At 39.7% G+C, this 21197-nt stretch overlaps 1 non-coding gene across 1 annotated transcript; it reads right to left on the bottom strand.

Annotated features, from left to right (window-relative positions):
• Window positions 1–20735: 20735 nt before the first annotated feature.
• On the bottom strand, window positions 20736–20842 carry LOC130034338 (U6 spliceosomal RNA). The gene has a single exon (XR_008794104.1). It is a non-coding gene; the product is annotated as a U6 spliceosomal RNA (small nuclear RNA).
• Between the last annotated feature and the right edge of the window lie 355 nt (window positions 20843–21197).

Here is a 21197-nt window from a genome sequence, read left to right as displayed (position 1 = left end):
CTCTCGGTCAGACCAATGATTTCATACTTGATCTTTAGAGCTTGTAGCATCAGATCCTCGATGGATGCATCCAATGCCAGTGTACGTGCATTTAAATTACAGACAGTCATTTTTGTCCTTCTTCGTTTTGGCAGACTAGTTCGGCCCTGAGATTTAATCAGCTTCTCCTTCCTCATCCTTTATAATGCTACCATATTGGTGTCTCTTTCAGGGTGAGAGGAATGAGACCCATTGTTTTTATTTGTTTTGGCATATCGAATACACCATGGATAGCTTTCCAGGCTCTGCTGTGTAGGCAGAACACTCTCAATAGCTTACCAGGCTCTCCAAGAGGGATAGAGGCTTTTAAGTTGGCCTCTAATCATCCTTGCAGGTGTTCCCATGGTTCAAACCATATTTGAACCCCATCAAATATGGTGCAGTAATCTTGTATTAAGTGTTTTATGATGTTGGATGTCGTGCAGCTGTGTTGCAGCCGTGCGGTCCAGAAAGCATCCGAGAGTGTAGGGTTGGCTGGGCAGTGGAGGTAGTGGAGGTAGTGGAGGTCTTCCAGGCTGCTGGAAGCAGGCAGACAATCTCTGCTCCTGGATCCGCTGAGCCTGGAGTCCAAGGTGAGAGTGTTCGCTTTCCCTGCTCTGTGGGGCTTCACCCATGAGTCAGTCTCCGCCTGAGGGTCTGGATAAACTCCTGTAGCACAAGTCAATGAAAATTAGAAATTGTCTTCAGTATGAAGTTCACTACAGAGAGGCATGGGAGGTAAAGAATTTGGGGAAACACTGGGGCAATGTTGTACGGAAATGACACTCTGATTGAGGGTGTGATGCTTGAAAGTTTTATTCATGAAACCTACTATTCAAAGTTTTGTAATCCAGGTGCCTAAAATAATTTTTAAGCATTAATAAAGTAAATGAAAATATTATATGTACATATATGTATGTATATGTATACATATTTGCAAAGCCTGGCAAGCTACTCGTGATGTATTCGATATGCCAAAAACAGTAACAAGAAGTCTCACAATGAAGACGTTACTGGACCTGCTCAAGCAAATCAATGAACAATGGGAGGACAGTGACAATGACAGTGATGTATACATATATAAAATGAAAAAAAGTCCATTCTTCATAAGTGTTTCTTGGGATAATATCAAGGATTAATCACACATTGGGAAAAAATAGATGTCTCAATTACATCTTAAGATAGAAATATTATCAAACATTTTTTCTAACTGAATTGTATGAGATTAACAATAAACAGTTAAAAGACAGTAAACAGTTTAAAGAAAATTAGAGGGTTACCTCCTCAGCACAGCCAGTACTGTCTGTGGGCAGATCGACATGATGTTTCCAAACAGACTTCAAATCAACCTGATGCTTCCAAAAAGATTCATTGTAAAAATTCACCATATGTGCTCTGGAAATAGACAGGACTTCTCTCAGGAAGCTCAACAGCTCTGCAACTTGTTGTACAATGAGACAGGAAAAAGAATGTGAAGCACAGGATCTGACAACTCAACTATGAACAGACCTTTACTCGCAGTGCTCATGAGGAGATGGAGCTTTTTGCATTTACAAGAAAACTGAAGATTCAGAAAAATTACAAGAAATTAATACAGTGAAAAAAGAAGGCCCAGACATCACAGAAATCCGAATTCACAGACAGATAGCCAGATCCTCTGAAACATCTCTACTTAGCTGGAAAGACTTAGAAAAGAAAGGCAATTTAGAAAACTTAGCCAGTTTTTGTGCGAACAAATCAATCAGGCTTTGCCTGAAGAAGAATGTAGAATTGACCAGAGCATTGACCAGCCTCAACCTGAAGAACAACCTGATGAGAGTTAGTTCTATTACTATTCCAAATAGAAGCAAAAGAAAACACCATATCAAAATAAACAGCAAAAATAAGAATGGATACAAGCTTAAGCATGCTACTAAGTAACAAGAATTTGATAGAAGAAAACAAGAGAAAGAAATAGCTTAGAGGCACTAAAAACAAAGAAAATGAATGTGTTCAATATATTGAGCAAAGAACTATCAAGGGCTAATCAAACTTGAATTTACAAATGCAGACCCTTCTTAAAAATACAAGAAAAATTAAAACAGACATTTGTTTTAAACAACTGTAGTCTTCTGTATTGTGTTCTTTTTTATGTGTAAAATAGCTGTGAGACAAGATTTGTCAGCACAAACTAAATTGATAAACTATGTAGCACTGTAGCACAGTCCTCTCCTTGTTCATCGATTTGCTCGAACAGGCCCAGTAACGTCTCCATTGTGAGACTTGTTGTTACTGTGTTTGGCATACCGAATTCATCACTGGTAGCTTGCCAGACTTTGCCATGCAGGTGAGATACTCTCGGTAGCTCGCCAGGCTCTCCGAGAGGGGCGGAGGAATTGAACCCGGGCAGCCAGTTGGCTGTGTGCAAGGCAAACACCCTACCTCTTTGCTATCACTCCAGCCAGATAACTATGAAAATCATAAAATATCCAAATAGTTTTATGCTAACAAAGGCACAATTTCTCTAAAAAATTTTAAAAATTAAAGAAAAATGAGAAACACCTCAAACATTAGTAAATAGGAAAGTCAAAACATTACTTGAGGCTAACAGAAACAAAGCTATAAATTACCAGCTCTTACAAGAGTCAGCAAAAATAATGTTAAGTAGGTATTATGACTATATACACCTCTTCATAAATGGTCACAGTCCTCCCGTTGTTCATCGATTTGCTCGAGCGGGCCCAGTAACGTCTCCATTGTGACACTTGTTACTGTGTTTGGCACATCGAATACATCACCAGGAGCTTGCCAGGCTTTGCTGTGCGGGTGAGATACTCTCGGTATCTTGCCGGGCTCTCCGAGAGGGGTGGAGGAATCGAACTCGGGTCAGCCATATTGGCTGCCTGCAGGGCAAAAGCCCTACCGCTGTGCTATCGCTCCAGCACACCCCTTCATAAATAAATAAGTAAAGTTTCAAATAAAATGAATAATCCTACCTCATAACTCAAACATCAAACAAAGTTTGAATAAGCAGAATCAAAATACAATATATAGGAGAAAATAAACATTAAAGTAGAGAACAATGAAACAGAAACATAAAAGATGATCTAAAAGATCAACAGATGATCTACAAGAGGCAAACAACTTTATTTTGGGGGTTTTCCTCCAGTCATACTTAGGAAATATTTGGTGCCAGGTATTAAACCTGGTCTTGTGCATATAAAGCATGCATTCCAACACAGTGCACTCTCACACTGACCTGATAGCCACATTCCTTGTTAAAATTATTTTTTATTGACTCACTATGAGATATATTGTTACAAAGATGACCATGGTTGGGTTTCTGCCATTCAGTCATACAGTGTCAAACAATCATCCCTCCAGAACTGTATATTCCCCACCATCAGTATCCCCAGTTTCCCATTCCCATATTCCCATATGGGAACCATATTCCCATTCCCTGCAGCCTATTTCTATTGATGGCACTTTCCGTTTCTCTCTCTCTTTCTCTCTCTGACTGCCTCTGTCTCTCTACTTTGGAGCATTATGGCTTGCAATACAGTTAATGAGAGGTTATAATATTCCCTTTTTTTACCTGTTTTCAGCATGCAGTTCTTATTCAGAGTGATCATTTCCATACCATAGTGATCCCTCTGTCATGGTGATCCTTTTGTCATAATGATCCCTTTTCTATCCCAACTGCCTTCTTCCCTCAGCATTTAAGGTAAGCATCCAGTCATGGATATATCCTCATGACCTTTGTTTATACTGCCGTTGGGTATTGGTCTCATGTCTTTTTTATATCTCACAAAAGAGTCCAATCATTCTATATCAATCCCTTTACTTATGACAAGTTTGATATGCAGCATGATATTCTCCATGTCCATTAATTTATAGCTAGCTCATAATTTCATTTTTCCTAACAGCTTCATAGTATTTCATTGTGTAGATGTACCATAGATTCTTTAGCTAGTAATCTGTTCATGGTTACTTGGGTTGTTTCCAGATTCTATTGTGAATAGTGTTGCGATTAACATAGAAGTGCAGATAGCGTTTTAATATTCATAAGCTAATCAATATAATATAGCATATTCATAAAAAATAGATAAATAATCATATGATCACATCAGTAGATGTGAAAAAAAAAGATTTGACATGATCCAGTATATGTCACTGATAAAAACTCTTTAAAAAATGAGAGTTGAAGGAACATTTTCAATATAGTCAAGCTACCTACAATAAGCACACAGCAAGCTGTACCCCCAATGGGGAAAAGTTAAAGATCGGTCCTCTAAGATGAGACACAAGGCAAGTTCTCTTACTCTTGCCACTTTTATTAAATATGGTATGGGAAGTACTTGCCATAGCAATTGGGCAAGATAAAGGTATCAAAGTCATCCAGATAGGAAAGAAAGAAATCAAGTTTTCATTATTTGTAGATGATGTGATACTATATTTCGAAAATCCTAAGAAATCTACAAAAACTCCTGGAAATAATAGATATCTTTAGTAAAATAGGTTTGTAAAACAATACTCAGAAGTCCATAGCTTTCCTATATACAAATAATGAAAGAGAAGAAAGAGATTTTTTTAAAAAGTCCCATTCAAAAATGTGGCCTCAAAAAATCAAGTAAATCTAGGGGGTATGATTCCGCCAGCCAGTCAATTTGTACCTGTTAGGCGAGTACATCAGCAGCCTGATGGCACCGTCAGGCTTTCAGATACCCCAAAATTACTGCTGTGCCTTTGGCCAGACCTCAAAAACGTGGGGCAAAGTTTACCAAGAAAGTAAATTGCCATACACATCTCGTGGAAACAAAGCTGAATGGCTCAGGGCATTGTCCCCTCATTCAAACAGGTACTGCCTGCCCAGCGCCCAGGGCCAGGGACTCTTTCTGGGCATGTGCAGCTAGCTTGATCCCCTAGAAAAGCCAGTTTTCCCCCTTGATCTGCACGGGACGGGAACTGAGACAAATCTCACAGAAACAAAGCTGAACAGCTCCGGGCATTGTCTCCTCATTCAAATAGGTACTGGCCGCCGGGAACCCAGCGCCAGGAACCCTTTCCGGAGCCATGGCCGTGTAAGTGGCCATGAACTAAATATCCCATAGGAAACATAAGTTACCCTCTTATGGTTCTCTAGGTTAGCTCAACCAATAGAAACACATTAGCCCATAATTCCTTAAGCCTATCTCAATTCATTCTGCATATCAAGCAGAACAGTAACAGTGAACATGAAGGTCTAAACCACACTGGTCACAATGGTAAAGCAACGCAAAAGCCCACCAAACTTTCTTATTGAAGAGGCTAGCCCAGAAGACACCAACAGTAGTGTAGTGTTAGACAACATCTCTGACAAGGAATTCAGAAGGGAGCTATGTAGGATGCTTAGGGAGCTAAAAGAAACAATAGAAAGCAATGCCAATAAAAGACAAGAGGATTTGAAGGAAAGAAATGAGAAAAATGCAAACGGAAATGTGAGACCTGAAAAACCTGGTAGACGAATTGAAAAACTCAGTTTAAGGCCTCAGCAGCAGAGTAACAGCTGCAGAGAACAGAATCAGTGAGTTTGAAGATGAAGTTCAGAGATCCTCCAGAAAAGAGCAGAAAATACAAAAAGAGATTCACAATTCAGGAACAGATGGCAAGAGAAGATCGTGATGAATACAAGAGGAGTAACATAAGAATTATTGTAGTCCCAGAGGGACAGGAAGGAAACCCTGATGAAGAAGAAACTGTCAAAGACATCATTGCTACCACGTTTCCAGAGCTGAAGAAAACTTGTGACCAAATTCAGGAGGCCCGAAGGGTACCAGCTAGAAGAAATTCAAATAAAAATACCCCAAGACACATCCTGATCAAAATGACCAAAACCTTAGATAGAGACAACATTCTGAAAGCAGCAAGATCAAAGAAAGAAATTTCCTACAAAGCAGGATCCTTAAGATTCACACTTGATTTTTCTGATGAAACCCTCATGGCCCAAAAACAGTGGTGGGATATAGTGAAAAACCTCAATGAAATAAATGCCTCACCAAAATACTTTACCCAGAAAGACTCTCATTCATAACAGAAGGAACAACACACAGTTTCACAGACAAACAACAGCTCAGGAATTTCATAGACTTAAAATCATGGTTACAAGAACAACTAAATGGGATATTTTAAGACAAGACAGGCCCCTCAAATACACCAAATTTCAACAGAACAATGGGACAAAATCCCATAACAATAATCTCCCTCAATGTCAATGGGCGAAATGCACCAATTAAAAGACACAGAGTGGAAGGCTGGATTAGAAAATTGAACCCGACATTCTGCTATCTGCAAGAAACACATCTCAATAGTCAAAGCAAACAGGCTCAGAGTCAAAGGTAGGAAAACAATCCTACAGGCAAACAGCTCGCATAGAAAAGCTGGGGTAGCCATCCTAATATCAGACCAAATTGATTTCAGAGTGAAGAAGGTCACAGGAGACTGTGAAGGCCATTTCTTATTGATCAAAGGATCTGTACAAGAGGAAGAACTTATAATACTAAATGTATATGCACCTAATGAGGGACGAGCAAGGTACTTAAAACAACTACTCATAGATTTGGATAAAGACATCAATAGCAACACAATACTAGTGGGAGGCTTCAACACTGCTTTATCACCTCTTGGTAGATCAACAAGACTCAACCTTAGCAAGGACATACTACATCTGAGGGAAACAATGGAAGAAAGGAACGTAGTAGATATATACAGGACACTTCATCCTCAAAAAGCTGAATACACATTCTTCTCAAGCGTACATGGAATATTCTCCAAGATAGACCACATGCTGAGCCACAAAACATACTTCCATAAAATTAAGAAGATAGAGATTGTATCAACAATCTTCTCAGACCATAATGAGCTGAAATTAGAAGTAAATCACACACAAAAACAGACAACTAAATCAAACACCTGGACATTAAACAGTGAGCTATTGAAAAACGAGTGGCTAGGAAAGGAAATCAAAGAAGAAATCAAAAGATTCCTAGAAACGAATGAAAATGAGGACACGAGTAACCAAAACTTATGGGACAATGCAAAAGCTGTGTTAAAAGGAAAGTTTATATCTCTATAAGCATTCCTCAGGAAGGAGGAGTGAGCACACATAAATAATCTAACCTAAAAGCTTAAGAGCTTGGAGAAGAACCAATAAAAAGGAACCCGACCCAAACAGGAGGAAGTGAATAATAAAACTCAGAACAGATATTAACGAGATGGAAACCCAAAAAACAATCCAAAAGATCAATGAAACCAAGAGCTGGTTCTTAGAGAAAATTAACAAGATCGATAAGCTTCTAGCAAAACTCACAAAGAAAGGGAGAGAGAAAACCCTTAAAAACCAAATAAGAAATGAAAGGGGGGTCATTACAACAAAAACTACAGAAATTCAAAGAATACTCAGGGAGTACTTTGAGAAACTTTATGCCAAGAAATATGAATATCTCGAGTAAATGGATAAATTCCTAGACTCCTAAAGACTCCCAAGGCTGAACAAAGATGACCTGGAGTACCTGAAAAGACCAGTCACCATCAAGGAAATTGAAATGGTAATAAAAAGTCTCCCCAAGTACAAAAGTCCCGGCCCAGATGGATTCACTAGTGAATTCTTCCAAATCTTTAAAGAGGACTTACTCCCAATCATCTTTAAGCTTTTCCACAATATTGAAATATCAAAAACACTTCCAAACAGTTTCTACGAAGGAAATATTACCCTGATACCAAAAGCAGACAGAGATACCAAAGAAGAAAGAGAATAACAGGCCGATATCCCTAATGAACACAGATGAAAAATCCCAAACAAACTACTAGCATATAGAATCCAACGACTCATCAAAAACATCATACAACATGACCAAGTAGGATTGATCCCAGGGATGCAAGGATGGTTTAACGTTAGGAAATCGATCAAGATAGTGCATCATATCAACAAATAAAAAGATAAAAACCATATGATAATATCAATAGACGCAGATAAAGCATTTGACAAGATCTAGCACCCGGTCATGATGAAAACCCTAGCCAAAATGGGTATAGGGGAGACTTTTCTCAAAATAGTTAAAGCCATCTAACACAAGCCAACAGCAAGCATCATCCTCAATGGGGAAAACGGAAAGCCTTCCCTCTAAGATCAGGGACGAGATAAGGATGCACACTCTCTCCACTGCTGTTAAATATAGTACTGGAAGTACTTGCAATAGCGATTAGGGGAGAGAAGGTTATTAAGGGCATTCAGGTAGGAAAGGAAGAAATCAAGCTCTCCTATTTGCAGATGAAATGATACTATACATATAGAACCCTATAACCTCCACCTAGAAATTCCTAGAAACTATAGACTTGTATAGTAAAGTTGCAGGCAGTAAAATCAATACCCAAAAGTCCATGGCTTTCCTATATGCAAACAGTGAGAGAGAAGAAAGCGACATGAAAAAAGCAATCCGATTCACAATTGTGCCCCAGAAAATCAAGTACCTAGGAATCAGCTTAACTAAGGAAGTAAAGGACCTGTACAAAGAAAACTACAAAACGCTACCCCAGGAAATAAAAGAGGACATGAGAAAATGGAAAGATATCCCCTGCTCATGGGTCTTGAGATAGCACAGCGGGTAGGGCGTTCGCCTTACAAGCGGCCAACATGGCCGACCCGAGTTCGATTCCTCCGCCCCTCTTGGAGAGCCCGGCAAACTACCGAGAGTATTCGATATGCCAGACACAGTAACAACAAAGTCTCCAATGGAGACGTTACTGGGCCCGCTCGAGCAAATGGGTCCTGAGAGTTAACATTGTCAAAATGGCAATATATCCCAAAGCATTGTAGAAATTCAATGCAATCCCTATAAGGATACACACATTATTCAAAAAAATGGAGCCAACACTCCTGAAATTCATATGGAACAATAAGCCCCCACGAATATCTAAAGCAATTCTTGGGAAAAAGAAAATGGGAGGAATTAACCTCTCTAACTTCACACTCTACTACAAAGCAGTAATAATTAAAACAGCATGGTACTGGAACAAAGGCAGAGCTACAGACCAGTGGAACAGGGTTGAATACACTGATATTTCCCCTCAATCATATAACCATCAAATTTTTGATTAGGCGGCATGAAATGAGAAGTGGTGTAAGGAAAGTCTCTTTATCAAATTGTGCTGGCAAAACTTGATGGCTACATGCAAAATAATTGGCTCAGAACTCTGCCTAACATCATGTACAAAAGTAAGATCAAAGTGGATTAAAGACCTCAACATCAGACCAGAAACCATAAGGTACATTGAAGACAAAGTTGGCAAAACCCTCCATGACATTGAAGCTAACGGTATCTTCAAAGATGTCACGCCACTGGCCAAGCAAGTGAAAACAGAGATAGACAAATGGGACCATCTTAAACTAAGAAGCTTCTGAACCGCAAAAGAAACAGTGACCAAAATACAAAGATAGTCTATAGAATTGGTAAGAATATTTGATGAATACACATCTGACAAGGGGTTGATATTAAGTATATATAAAATACTGGTGGACCTCCATAATAAGAAAACATCCAACCCCATAAAAATGGGGCAATGAAATGAACAGAAACATTCTCAAAGAAGAAATACGAATGGCAAAAAAGCACATGAGAAAATTATCTACGTCACTTATCATCAGGGAGATGCAGATCAAAACCACAATGAGATACCATCTCACACCTCAGAGACTGGCTCACATCCAAAAGAACAAAAGCAACTGATGCTGGCGCAGATGTGGCGAGAAAGGGACACTCCTTCACTGTTGGTGGGAATGTTGACTGGTTCAGCCCTTTTGGAAAACAGTATGGACAATTCTCAAAAAATTAGAAATTGAGCTCCCATTTGACCCAGCAATACCACTCCTGGGAATATATCCCAGAGAGGCAAAAATGTATAGTCGAAGTGACATCTGCACTTGTTTCTTTATTGCAGCACTCTTTACAAAAGCCAGAATCTGGAAAAAATCCTGAGTGCCGAAGAATAGATGACTGGTTAAAGAAACTTTGGTACATCTACACAATAGAGTACTATGTAGCTGTTAGAAAAGATGAAGTTATGAAATTTACGTTCAAGTGGTACTACATGGAAAGTATCATGCTAAGTGAAATGAGTCAGAAAGAGAGGGATAGACATAAAAAGGTCGCATTCATCTGGGGGACATAAAGTAACAAAATAGGAGATTAATACCCAAGAACAGCCGAGATCAGTACCAGGAGGATTACTCCATGGCTTAGAGGCAGCTGGGCATTCTAGGTGAAAGGGCAGCTCAGATAGAGAAGGGAGCACCAAATAAAGGGTGTTTGGAGGATACTCCCGGGATGGGAGATGTGTGTTGAAAGTAGACCATGGACCGAACATGATTGCCACTCAGTGCCTCTTTTGAAGATTACAAGACCCAAAAGGAGAGAGAAAACAAAAGGGAATGCCCTGCCACAGAGGCAGGGTGGGATGAGGGGTATGGGGGTGGGAGGGATACTGGGATACATGGTGTTGGAATATGGGCTCTGGTAGAGGTATGTGTATTTGATCATTGTATAATTGAAACCCAAGCACAAAAATTTGTAAGCCTACAACTATACCTCATGGTGTTTCACTAATAAAAATATAAAAAAAGAAAGTTATTGGCCAAAGTTAGGTATGTGGGAGACACACCCACAAACCATCTCTGGCTCAGCTATATAATTTGAGGCATGGCCTCTCATTCCTGATCGAACTGCTTAACAGCCATGATCCGAGAGACTCAGAAACGAATCTTGGAACCCAAAAGCTTTTGGCAGAAATGCGTCCTGTTCCTGCAGTAGGTTACTGGCTCTGGCCCAATCCATGTGGGAACTGGTTTTGTGCCTTGAGCGGTTAACCTTGGCAGCCCGGTGACCACCATCCTCCAGAGGCCACTGGACAGTCAGGTTTGGGCCTGCAGTTACGAGACATGTGGGGCCTCACCAGATGGGGGTGGAACCAGCCCTTTTCTCCCCATCCCAGCGAGACCCCGAGTGGCCGCCTACAAACGGCCTCTCTGGTTCCTGATCAAACTAATTAGCGGACATGATATCAGAGACTCAGAAACAAATTTCAAAACCCAGCAACTTTTGGCAGAAATGCATCTGGACTGCATACAAGGTGGCCCAGTGCCTCAGAGCTACTTGGAAAGCCAGGTATGAGTAGGCATTGATGAAGCAACTGCAGTCTCTTGGGAAGGGGGGGCGGTATCGGCACGTCCTTCACGCCCTACTGAGTTCATGAGTAGTCCCCCATGAGCGACTCTCCAGCACGGCCATGGCTGCAGAGACAAAAGGATATAATCCAGAGCCCGGCAGCTTGCAGCAGAAAAGTGAATGGACCACGCATTAAACTACGGCTCCATGCTTCCCCGGGAGGGAAAGGATGTTGCTCCCTTCCGCCTTTTTCCCACCCGTGAGCAAGGTGGCCACTGCCTCAGAGATTATTGAAAAGCCAGGTATGAGCCGGCGGTGACGGGGCAACTACAGTCTCATAGGAAGGGGGGCGGTACAGTCTCATCCTTCCCGCCCTACCGAGGTCACGGATTGCCTCCCAGGAGCGGCTCTCTGGCACAGCCATACCAGATGCACAGAAACCAATCTCGTAATTATCTGGCTCTTTGCAGAAATCCAAAATCGCAAGGCTGCTATTTCAGCCACACAAGATTATATGATTCTCATAACCAGCTATAGAGAACAAAGTATTTCACAAAGCCTTTTCTGCAATTCTGATTGTTGCGGGGGAAATTCTAAACAATAATGGTGCATCTTTTGTCAAAATAATGAATGGAATCAATGTAGAGAAGAGTTAAGTAGAAATCATCTGCCTCACAGGCATTGGGAGGGGTGGGAGGGGGATATATTGGGGTTCTTGGTGGTGAAAAATGAGTACTGGTGAAGGGAAAGGTGTTTGATCATTGCATGACCAAGACTTCATCCTGAAAGCGTAGTAACTTTTCCCACAGTGATTCAATAAATAAATATTAGAAGAAAAATAAATAAATAAAATTATGAAAAAAGTAAGGTGGAGTTCATGCCAAATTTAATCAGCTAATCAATGGCTGAATAAATAGCAGTACTCCTACGTAAAAAAAAATCAAGTAAATCAGTTTAACTAATGAAGTGAAGAACCTATACAAAGAAACCTAAAATACACTTCTTCAAAAAATAAAAGAGTACACGAGGAAAAGGAAACACAGCCCCTGCTTATGGGTTGGGAGAATTAACTACGTCAAAATGGCAATACTCCCTGAAGCAGTAAACAGATTCAGTGTCTTCCCTATTAGGATACCCATGACATTTTTCAAAGACTTAGAGATCAACTCTTATTGAAACTCATGGAAAAATAAACCTCCATATGAGGTTTATTTTAAATAGCTAAACCAATCCTTGGGAAAAATAGGATGGGAGACATCACCTTTCCCAATTTCAAACTCTTCTATAACATGGTAATAATCAAAACATCATTGTATTGGAATATATAGAGACATTTAGAATAATAGAATAGAGTTAAATATGTGGACACCAACCTTTAGATATATGATCATTTAATCTTTGATAAAGGAGCAAACAATATAAAGTGGAACAAAGAAAATCTCTTCAACAAGTGGTGCCTGTGATACATGTAAAAATAAACTAAGACCTACTTCTAAAGCCAGGCACAAAAGTTAGATGAAAGTATATTAAAAAACTGATATCAGACATGAATCCATACCGCGATATGGAGGAAAATGTTGGCAGAACCCTCCATGACATTGAAGCTAAAGGTATCTTCAAAGATGAAATACCACTGACCAAGAAAGTAGAACAAAAGATAAATGGGACTACATTAAATTAAGAAGCTTCTGCACCTCATAAGAAACCGTGACTGAGATACAAAGACATTCCACAGATTGGGAAAAATATTTACCCAATACACATCTGATAAGGGATTAATATCCAAGATATATAAATCACTGGTAGAATTTTAAAGAAAAAATTTCCCACAACCCCATCAGAAAATAGGGAGAATTGGAACTTCCTCAAAGAAGAAATACAAATGATCAAAAGGCACACAATAAACCATTCTAAATCGCTAATCACTAGAGATATGCAAATCAGAAAACAATGAGTAATCATCTCACACCACAGAAACTGTCACATATCAAAAAGAACAAGAGCGACCAATGCTGGCATGGATGCTGGAAGGAGAAATGGACTCTTCTTTATTGCTGGGAATGCCAACTAGTCCAACGTTTTTGGAAAACAAGATAAGCATTCTTCAAAAAGCTAGAAACTGAGCTTCCATATGACCCAGCAATACCACTTCTAGGAATATATCTTAGGGAATCAATAACTACCTTCTTAACCTGAACATGGAATAAATATAAATATTGAACAAGCAAATCACAAATATAGTAATTAAAGAAAATCAATCAAAAAGTCTCCCTAAGAACAGAAGTGCAGTAACATATGGTATCTTAAGTGAACTCTAAAGAACTTTCCATACTTAAAATTATGATCAAACTTTCACAAAAATGTTCAATATGGGGAACACTCCCAGACACTTTAAGATTGAAATCCACAAGTCCTGGAAGGAGAGAATTAAGCTGACAAACAAACTGCAAAGCGCTACCTATGAATAATCCACTGCCCACTGTCTTCCCATTGTTTATAGATTTGCTTGAGCAGACCCAGTAACTTCTCCATTGTGAGACTTGTTGTTACTGTGTTTGGCATATTGAATACATCACAGGTAGCTTGCAAGGCTTTGCTGTGCGGGCGAGATACTCTCTGTAGCTTGCCAGTCTCTCCGAGAGGGGCGGAAGAATCAAACCTGGGTCGGTCACGTGCAAGGCAAACACCCTACCTGCTGGGCTATCGTTCCAGCCCGTGCATATGAAGAATATAAAAGCAAAACTTTTCATCACTATCTGGTAAAATTAATGGAGTAGTGCATCAGGAGAATCAATCCTGACTCAGTGTGATTTACCTTAGGATCCCAATTTTGTTCAACATGAAAAAATCTATTGATGTACTATATAAAAAGGGGGGATATTCTTAAATCTATTGGAAATAAATATATCAATATATAATGAACGTACCTTTAACATGATTGACTATTTTTAATAAATTCCAGATAGTTGGTAATAGAAGAACATACCTCCATATAATAAAGTTCACACATTAGAAACCCACAGATAATTCCATAACGAATAGTGAAAAATAAAATTCAGTGCCGGAGATTTGAAACTAAATGAGAATTTCCAATGATATTATAACTTCTAAACGTCATTTTGGACATAATGAACAGTTTAATGATGCAAAAATATATATAAAGGAATTTAAATCAGAAAAGAAGTAAAACTTGCTGTTGGTAAATGTTAGAACTACCTATAGATAAAACTTTAAATATTCTAACAAAACATTACTAGAAGCAACTAGTTCAGTAAAGTGTTATGATGTGAATTTATTACAAATATATGTGTTGGTTTTCTGTATGCATCATTTGAAGAAAATAGAAATTAAGACAACTTACATTTGTTCTGGACTGGAGCGATTGCACAGTGGGTAAGGCGTTTGCTTTGCAAGTGGCCAATATGGCCAACCCGAGTTCGATTCCTCCACCCCTCTCGGAGAGCCCGGCAAGTTACCGAGAGTATCTCGCCCTCACGGCAAAGCCTGGCAAGCTACCAGTGAAGTATTCAATATGCCAAACACAGTAACAACAAGTCTCACAATGGAGATGTTACTGGGCCCGCTCGAGCAAATTGATGAATAACGGGAGGACCATGACCGTGACAGTTGTTCTATAAATTAAAGTCCTATTTCAATTGCTTCATAAGAGATAAAATATGTGTGAATCAAGACATGAAAGGAGGTGAAAGCCCTATATTGAAAACTTAGACATTATATAAATAAATAGAAGACTTTAAAACATTGAAAGATACCCCATTTTCTTGAATTAATTACTCACTTAAAGTAATCTACATGTTCAACTTATTTCTTCTAAAACTTCCTATGATATTTTCCTTTTCTTTTCTTTTCTTTTCTTTTCTTTTCTTTTCTTTTCTTTTCTTTTCTTTTCTTTTCTCTTTTTGGTCACACCCAGTGATGCACAAAGGTTACTCCTGGCTCATGCACTCAGGAAATACTCCTGACAGTGCTTGGGGAACCGTATGGGATGCTGGGAATCAAACCCGGGTCCACAAAATGGAAGAGAAATGCCCTATCAGCTGTGCTATCACTCCAGCCCCTCCTATGATATCTTTAAATCTAACAAGAAAATCTAAAAATTTCTTGAAACCACAAAATAGCCAAAAAGATAAAGTTATTCCCGAAATTAAAATTCATTAGAAATCCCTAACTTAAAACTCCCTGCCTTAAAATCCTTAACTGAAAATCCCTAACTTAAAACTCATTACAAATATGTCATAATTGAAATAGTGTTTTATTGGGAGATGAAAACATAAAACTCTTTACAAACCCTTAACTTAAAACCCCACCTTAAAAACCCTGACTTAAAAATCCCTAACTTAAAATTCATTACAAATATTCCATGATTTATAAAATGTTGTTTTGGAACATGGAAAACAAAACCTGCCACACTAATAACAATATACGGAGAAATTGCCTCAAAATTAATTAGTACTTAGATATCAGATCAATTACATAAAGAAAAACATAAGTAATGTAAACCAGGGCTTATGCACATTAGAGGGCTAGTTGGGGATCCAGCTCTAATGGCATGGGAAACAGAAAAAAATAAAATTATATGACTGTGTCAAATTAAAATTATTTGAAAGAAGATATAGTTCAATAGTATATAATGTATGGTTTGCAAGCAAGAGGCCCAGGTTCAACCACTGGTACCACATTATGATCCCTCAGATACACTAGGATTGACCTCTGAGCAGAGAGGTTTGGAGTAGCCTCTGAGTATTTCTGGTTTGGGTTCAAATCTAGCACAATAAATTAAAAAATTTTAATTTTTATTAGTGAGACATCAAGAGGTACAGTTGTAGACTTACAAATTTTTGTGCTTGGGTTTCAATTATACAATGATCAAATACCCATCCCTCCACCAGTGCCCATTTCCCACCACCACAGATCCCAGTATCCCTCCCACCCCCCATCCCCCCATCCCACCCTACCTCTGTGGCAGGGCATTCCCTTTTGTTCTCTATCTCTTATTGGGTGTTGTGTTTGCAAAAGAGGCAATGGGTGACAATCATGTTTGGTCTATAGTCTACTTTCAGCATGCTTCTCCCATCCTGGAAGGATCCTCCCAACACCCTTTATTTGGTGTTCCCTTCTCTATCTGAGCTCCCTTTTCCCCTATCATGTTTGGCTGTCCTCCAAGTCATGGAGTAAAATTTCTGGTACTAATCTAGGCCATTCTTGGGTGTTAGTCTCCTATTTTGTTACTTTATGTTCCCCAGATTAATGCAATCTTTCTATGTCTATCCCTTTCTTTCTGAGTCATTTCACTTAACATACTTTCCATGTAGTACCACTTGTATGTAAATTTCATGACTTTGTCTTTTCAAATTTAAAATTTACTGAGTTGAAAGATTTAACTACAAAATAAAAAGTCAATTTTGTGAATGGGAAAATCATACATATATCTATATATGATTTTGTATGTATGATACATATACATATAGCAAATGTATATGTATATATAAGAAAATATACAACTCCACAATATTAACAAACCAATAATTTCAATAATAAATTGAAAAAACATAGACACACCTTCTAAGAAATCTTACAAGATGACAAGATGACTACAGAAATAAATAATTATGACTAATTACTAAAGAAATGTAAATAAATACTACAATGAAATGACACTTTATTCCTGAACACTGACGTATAGCAAAATGAATGGATGGATGCAACCAGTACTGGTTAGTATATATAGAAAAACTTTGGTGCACTGCTGGTGGGAATATAAATTGGCATATTATTAAAGAAAATTTTATGAATATTTCTTTTAAAATAAAAATGGAAATTACATATTACTTATCAATACAACTCCTACATACTTATACAAAATATATGAAAAACTAATTTAATGGATATTTGCTCTTCTATGTCCATCTTAGAATCATTTACAATTCCTTAAACATGAAATTGACTTGTCCACCAAAGGATGAGTTGATTAAGAAACTGAGGTATATATGGACAATGAACATGTTCTAAGTCTTGTGAAGCCCTAAAGGTCCTGATACAGAATCTTAAACACAAACCTGCCCTTATGAACCTGAAATACCGACACACACCTCTTTCATCATCTAGGTGAGTCTGAAAGGAACTCTCAATCACTATTGGATGGAATATTTTCTGGTTTAGTCTCTACAGAAAAGATATAAATATTTCTTTAAAAATTAATAATAGGGGTTATGGTGCCGCCAGCAGGTCAATCTGTACCTGTGAGACGAGTGCATCAGCAGCCTGATGGTGCCATCAGACTTTCAGATACCCCAAAATTGCTGCTGCGCCTTTGGCCAGACCCCCAAAACTTGGGGCAAAGATCAGCAAGAAAGTCACGGTCACATCCCACCCATTGTTCATTGATTTGCTTGAGCGGGCCCAGTAACATTGTGAGACGTGTTACTGTGTTTGGCATACTGAACACGTCACGGGTAGCTTGCCAGGCTCTGCCATGTGGGTGAGATACTCTCAGTGGCTTGCCGGGCTCTCCGAGAGGGGTGGAGGAATCAAACTCAGGTCGGCCATTGTTGGCTGCGTGCAAGGCTTTTGGCAGAAATGCATCCTGTTACTGCAGTAGGTTACTGGTGCTGGGCCACTCCAGGTAGGAGTAGGTTTTGTGCCTTGACCAGTTCCCCCTGGAGGCCCGGTGACCGCCATCCTCCAGAGGCCACTGGACAGTCAGGTTTGGGCCCACAGTGATAAGACATGCGGGACATCACAGGATGGGGGTGGAGCCAGCCCTTTCCGCCCCTCTCAATGAGACCCCGAGTTGCCGCCCATGAATGCCCCACGAACAGCCTCTCTGGCTCCTCATCAAGCTGCTTAACAGCCATGATCCCAGATAGTTAGAAACAAATCTCAGAACCCAGTGGTTTTTGGCAGAAATGCATCCAGACCCGCAGTAGGTTACTGTCACTGGGCCACCCCAGGGGGGAAAGGGTGCTGTCCTTCCGCCTATTCCCCCTTGGCGGTTCGGTGGCTGCCATCCTCCAGAGGTCATTGGACAATCAGGTTTGGGCCCTCAGTGACGAGACACGTGGGCCCTCACTGGATGGGAGTGGATCTGGCCCTTTCCTCCACGTCCCAAAGAGACCCCGAGTTGCCGCCCATGAATGGCCCACAAACGGCGTCTCTGGCTCCTGATCAAGCTGCTTAATGGCCTTGATCCCAGAGTCTCAGAAACAAATCTCAGAACCCAGTAGCTTTTGGCAGAAATGTGTCCGGAACCCGCAGTAGGTTACTGTCACCGGGCAACCCCAAGGGGGAAAGTGTGTTGTCCTTCCACCTGCTCCCTCTAGGTGGCTCTGTGGCCACCGTCCTTCAGAGGCCATTGGGCAATCAGGTTTGGAACCTCAGTGATGAGACACATGGGACCTCATGGAATGGGGTGGAACCGGCCCTTTCCTCCACGTCCCAAAGAGACCCTGAGTCGCCGCCCATGAACGGCCTCTCTGGTTCCTGATCAAGCTGCTTAACGGCCACGATCCCAGAGACTCAGGAACAAATATCGGAACCCAGCAGGTTTTGGCAGAAATCCCTCCAGATTTAAGTGTTAAAATTTCTGAATTTCAAAATCGCATGGCCACTATTGCAGCCACATGACATCATATGTTATTCTTAACCAGCAATGGAAAACAAATTATCTACTGTTGCCTTTATAGCAGATCTTAGTGTTGGGGTAAAATCCCAAATAATAATGGTGGCTCTGGTGTCAAAATATTGAATGTGATCAAAGTAGAGAGAGAGTAATGTGAAAACCATCTGCCCCACAGGTAGAGGGAAGGTGTGGGATGGGGGTATACTGGGGTTTTTGGTGGTGGAGAATGGGCACTGGTGAAGGTACTTGTGTTTCATTGTATGACCGAGACTTAGACCCGAAAGCTTTGTAACTGCTCTCACAGTGATTAAATAAATAAAATTATTTTTAAAAAATGAAAATAAAAGTAAGGTGGAGTTTATGCCCAATTCAATCAGCTAATCAGTGGCTGAATAAATAGCAGTACTCCTACATTTAAAAATTAATAATATAGTTCATAAGGTATAGTACAGGGATTAATGTGCTTATTTTACAAATGGTCAGCCCTGATTTAGTACCTGGCACTATATCACCCTAGCAAGTGACCCCAGATATGGAGTCTGGAATAGAGTCTGGAAACCAATAGATTTCACTCAAGACCCTTCTACCTTTACAAAATTATAAATACAACACAAAAATAGTCACTCAAAGGAATGTACACACAACTATGTTAATCAAAGACCTAAGTAAAATAACCAGGATGTGAAAACAAGACATATGTACAATAACGGATGATTAGATATAGAGATTGTTATATGTACTTATGTATAGGAAAGCAATGAAGCTATAAAGGTTTATGAAATTTTGAAGTTTGTTGGAATTTGGATAGAGTCCATCATATTAAGTAAAATAGGTCTTAGGGTGATAAAATACCAGATTATCTAAATTTTCTGTGGTTCTATAAAGAAACAAAAAAGAAACAAGACTAGACTGGAAGACTAGGACATATCCTGGCATTCAACTGAATAAAACAGAAATTCCCAAGAAATGGAAAGAGATATGGAAGGAAAATGTGGGCTAAATGTAACATACGGAGAAAATAGAGCATCTGGATATGTAAGTATTGGTGAATTTGCTGAACTTTGATGAATTTTGTAACTTTTTTTTTATTAGTGAAGCACCATGAGGTACAGTTGTAGATTTACAAATCTTTGTGCTTGGGTTTCGATTATACAATGATCAAATACCCATCCCTCCACCAGTGCCCATTTTCCACCACCATGGATAATATCCCCCCCACCCCCCCCCCCTCCCACCCTGCCTCTGTGGCAGGGCATTCCCCTTTGTTCTCTCTCTCCTTTTGGGTGTTGTGGTCTGCAAAAGAGGCATTGAGTGGCAAACATTTTCAGTCCATAGTCTACTTTCAACATGCATTTCCCCTCCTCGGAGGATCCTCCAAACACCCTTTATTTGGTGCTCCCTTCTCTATCTGAACTGCCCTTTCCCCTAGAATACCCGGCTGGCCTCTAAGCTACGGAGTAATCCTCCTGGTGTTGATCTCAGCTATTCTTAGGTATTAATCTCATATTTTGTTGCTTTATATCCCCCAGATGAATGCAATCTTTCTATGTCTATCCCTCTCTTTCTGACTCATTTCGCTTAGCATGATGCTTTCCATATTGTACCACTTGTATGTAAATTTTATGACTTCATCTTTTCTAAGAGCTACATAATACTCCATTGTGTAGATGTACCAAAGTTTCTCTAACCAGTCATCTGTTCTTGGGCACTCAGGTTTCTTCCAGTTTCTGGCTATTGTAAAGAGTGCTGCAATGAACAAACAAGTGCAGATGTCACTTCGAGTACACATTTTTGCCTCTCTGGGGTATACTCCCAGGAGTGGTATCGCTGGGTCAAATGGGAGCTCAATTTCTAATTTTTTGAGAAATGTCCATACTGTTTTCCAAAAGGGCTGAACTAGTCGGAAAAATATGGAACGCTTCACGAATTTGTGTGTCATCCTTGCGCAGGGGCCATGCTAATCTTCTCTGTATCGTTCCAATTTTAGTATATGTGCTGCCGAAGCGAGCACTGAATTTTGTAACTTTTGATGAACTTTGTTCATAAAAAACATGAGAGTGTCCTGTAAAAAGAATAACTAAAATGACAATAAAATTAATACAATAGATATTCTTAAATTCTCTTACATATCACTTGATCACTTGACATTCCTTTAATCATCGATTTTCTTGAGCGGGCACCAGTAACATCTCTATTCATCCCTGTCGCATGCTAGTGTAGCCCAATGGCATCTGCTCGTTCTAGGAACATGAAGAGCCTCAAAGTGATCATTCTGGGTCTTGATAAAAATTCTGACCAACTGGTAGGTGGGCGGCCACGTGATCTTTTGATGTCCTGTGGAATCCAGTTGGTAATGACTCTAGTCC

This window comes from Sorex fumeus, unplaced genomic scaffold (genome assembly GCF_029834395.1).
Source record: "Sorex fumeus unplaced genomic scaffold, SorFum_2.1 ptg000058l, whole genome shotgun sequence".
NCBI classification, from domain to species: Eukaryota; Metazoa; Chordata; class Mammalia; order Eulipotyphla; family Soricidae; genus Sorex; species Sorex fumeus.
Note: the sequence above shows the minus strand (reverse complement) of the source record. Positions and strands in the feature narration are given on the sequence as shown.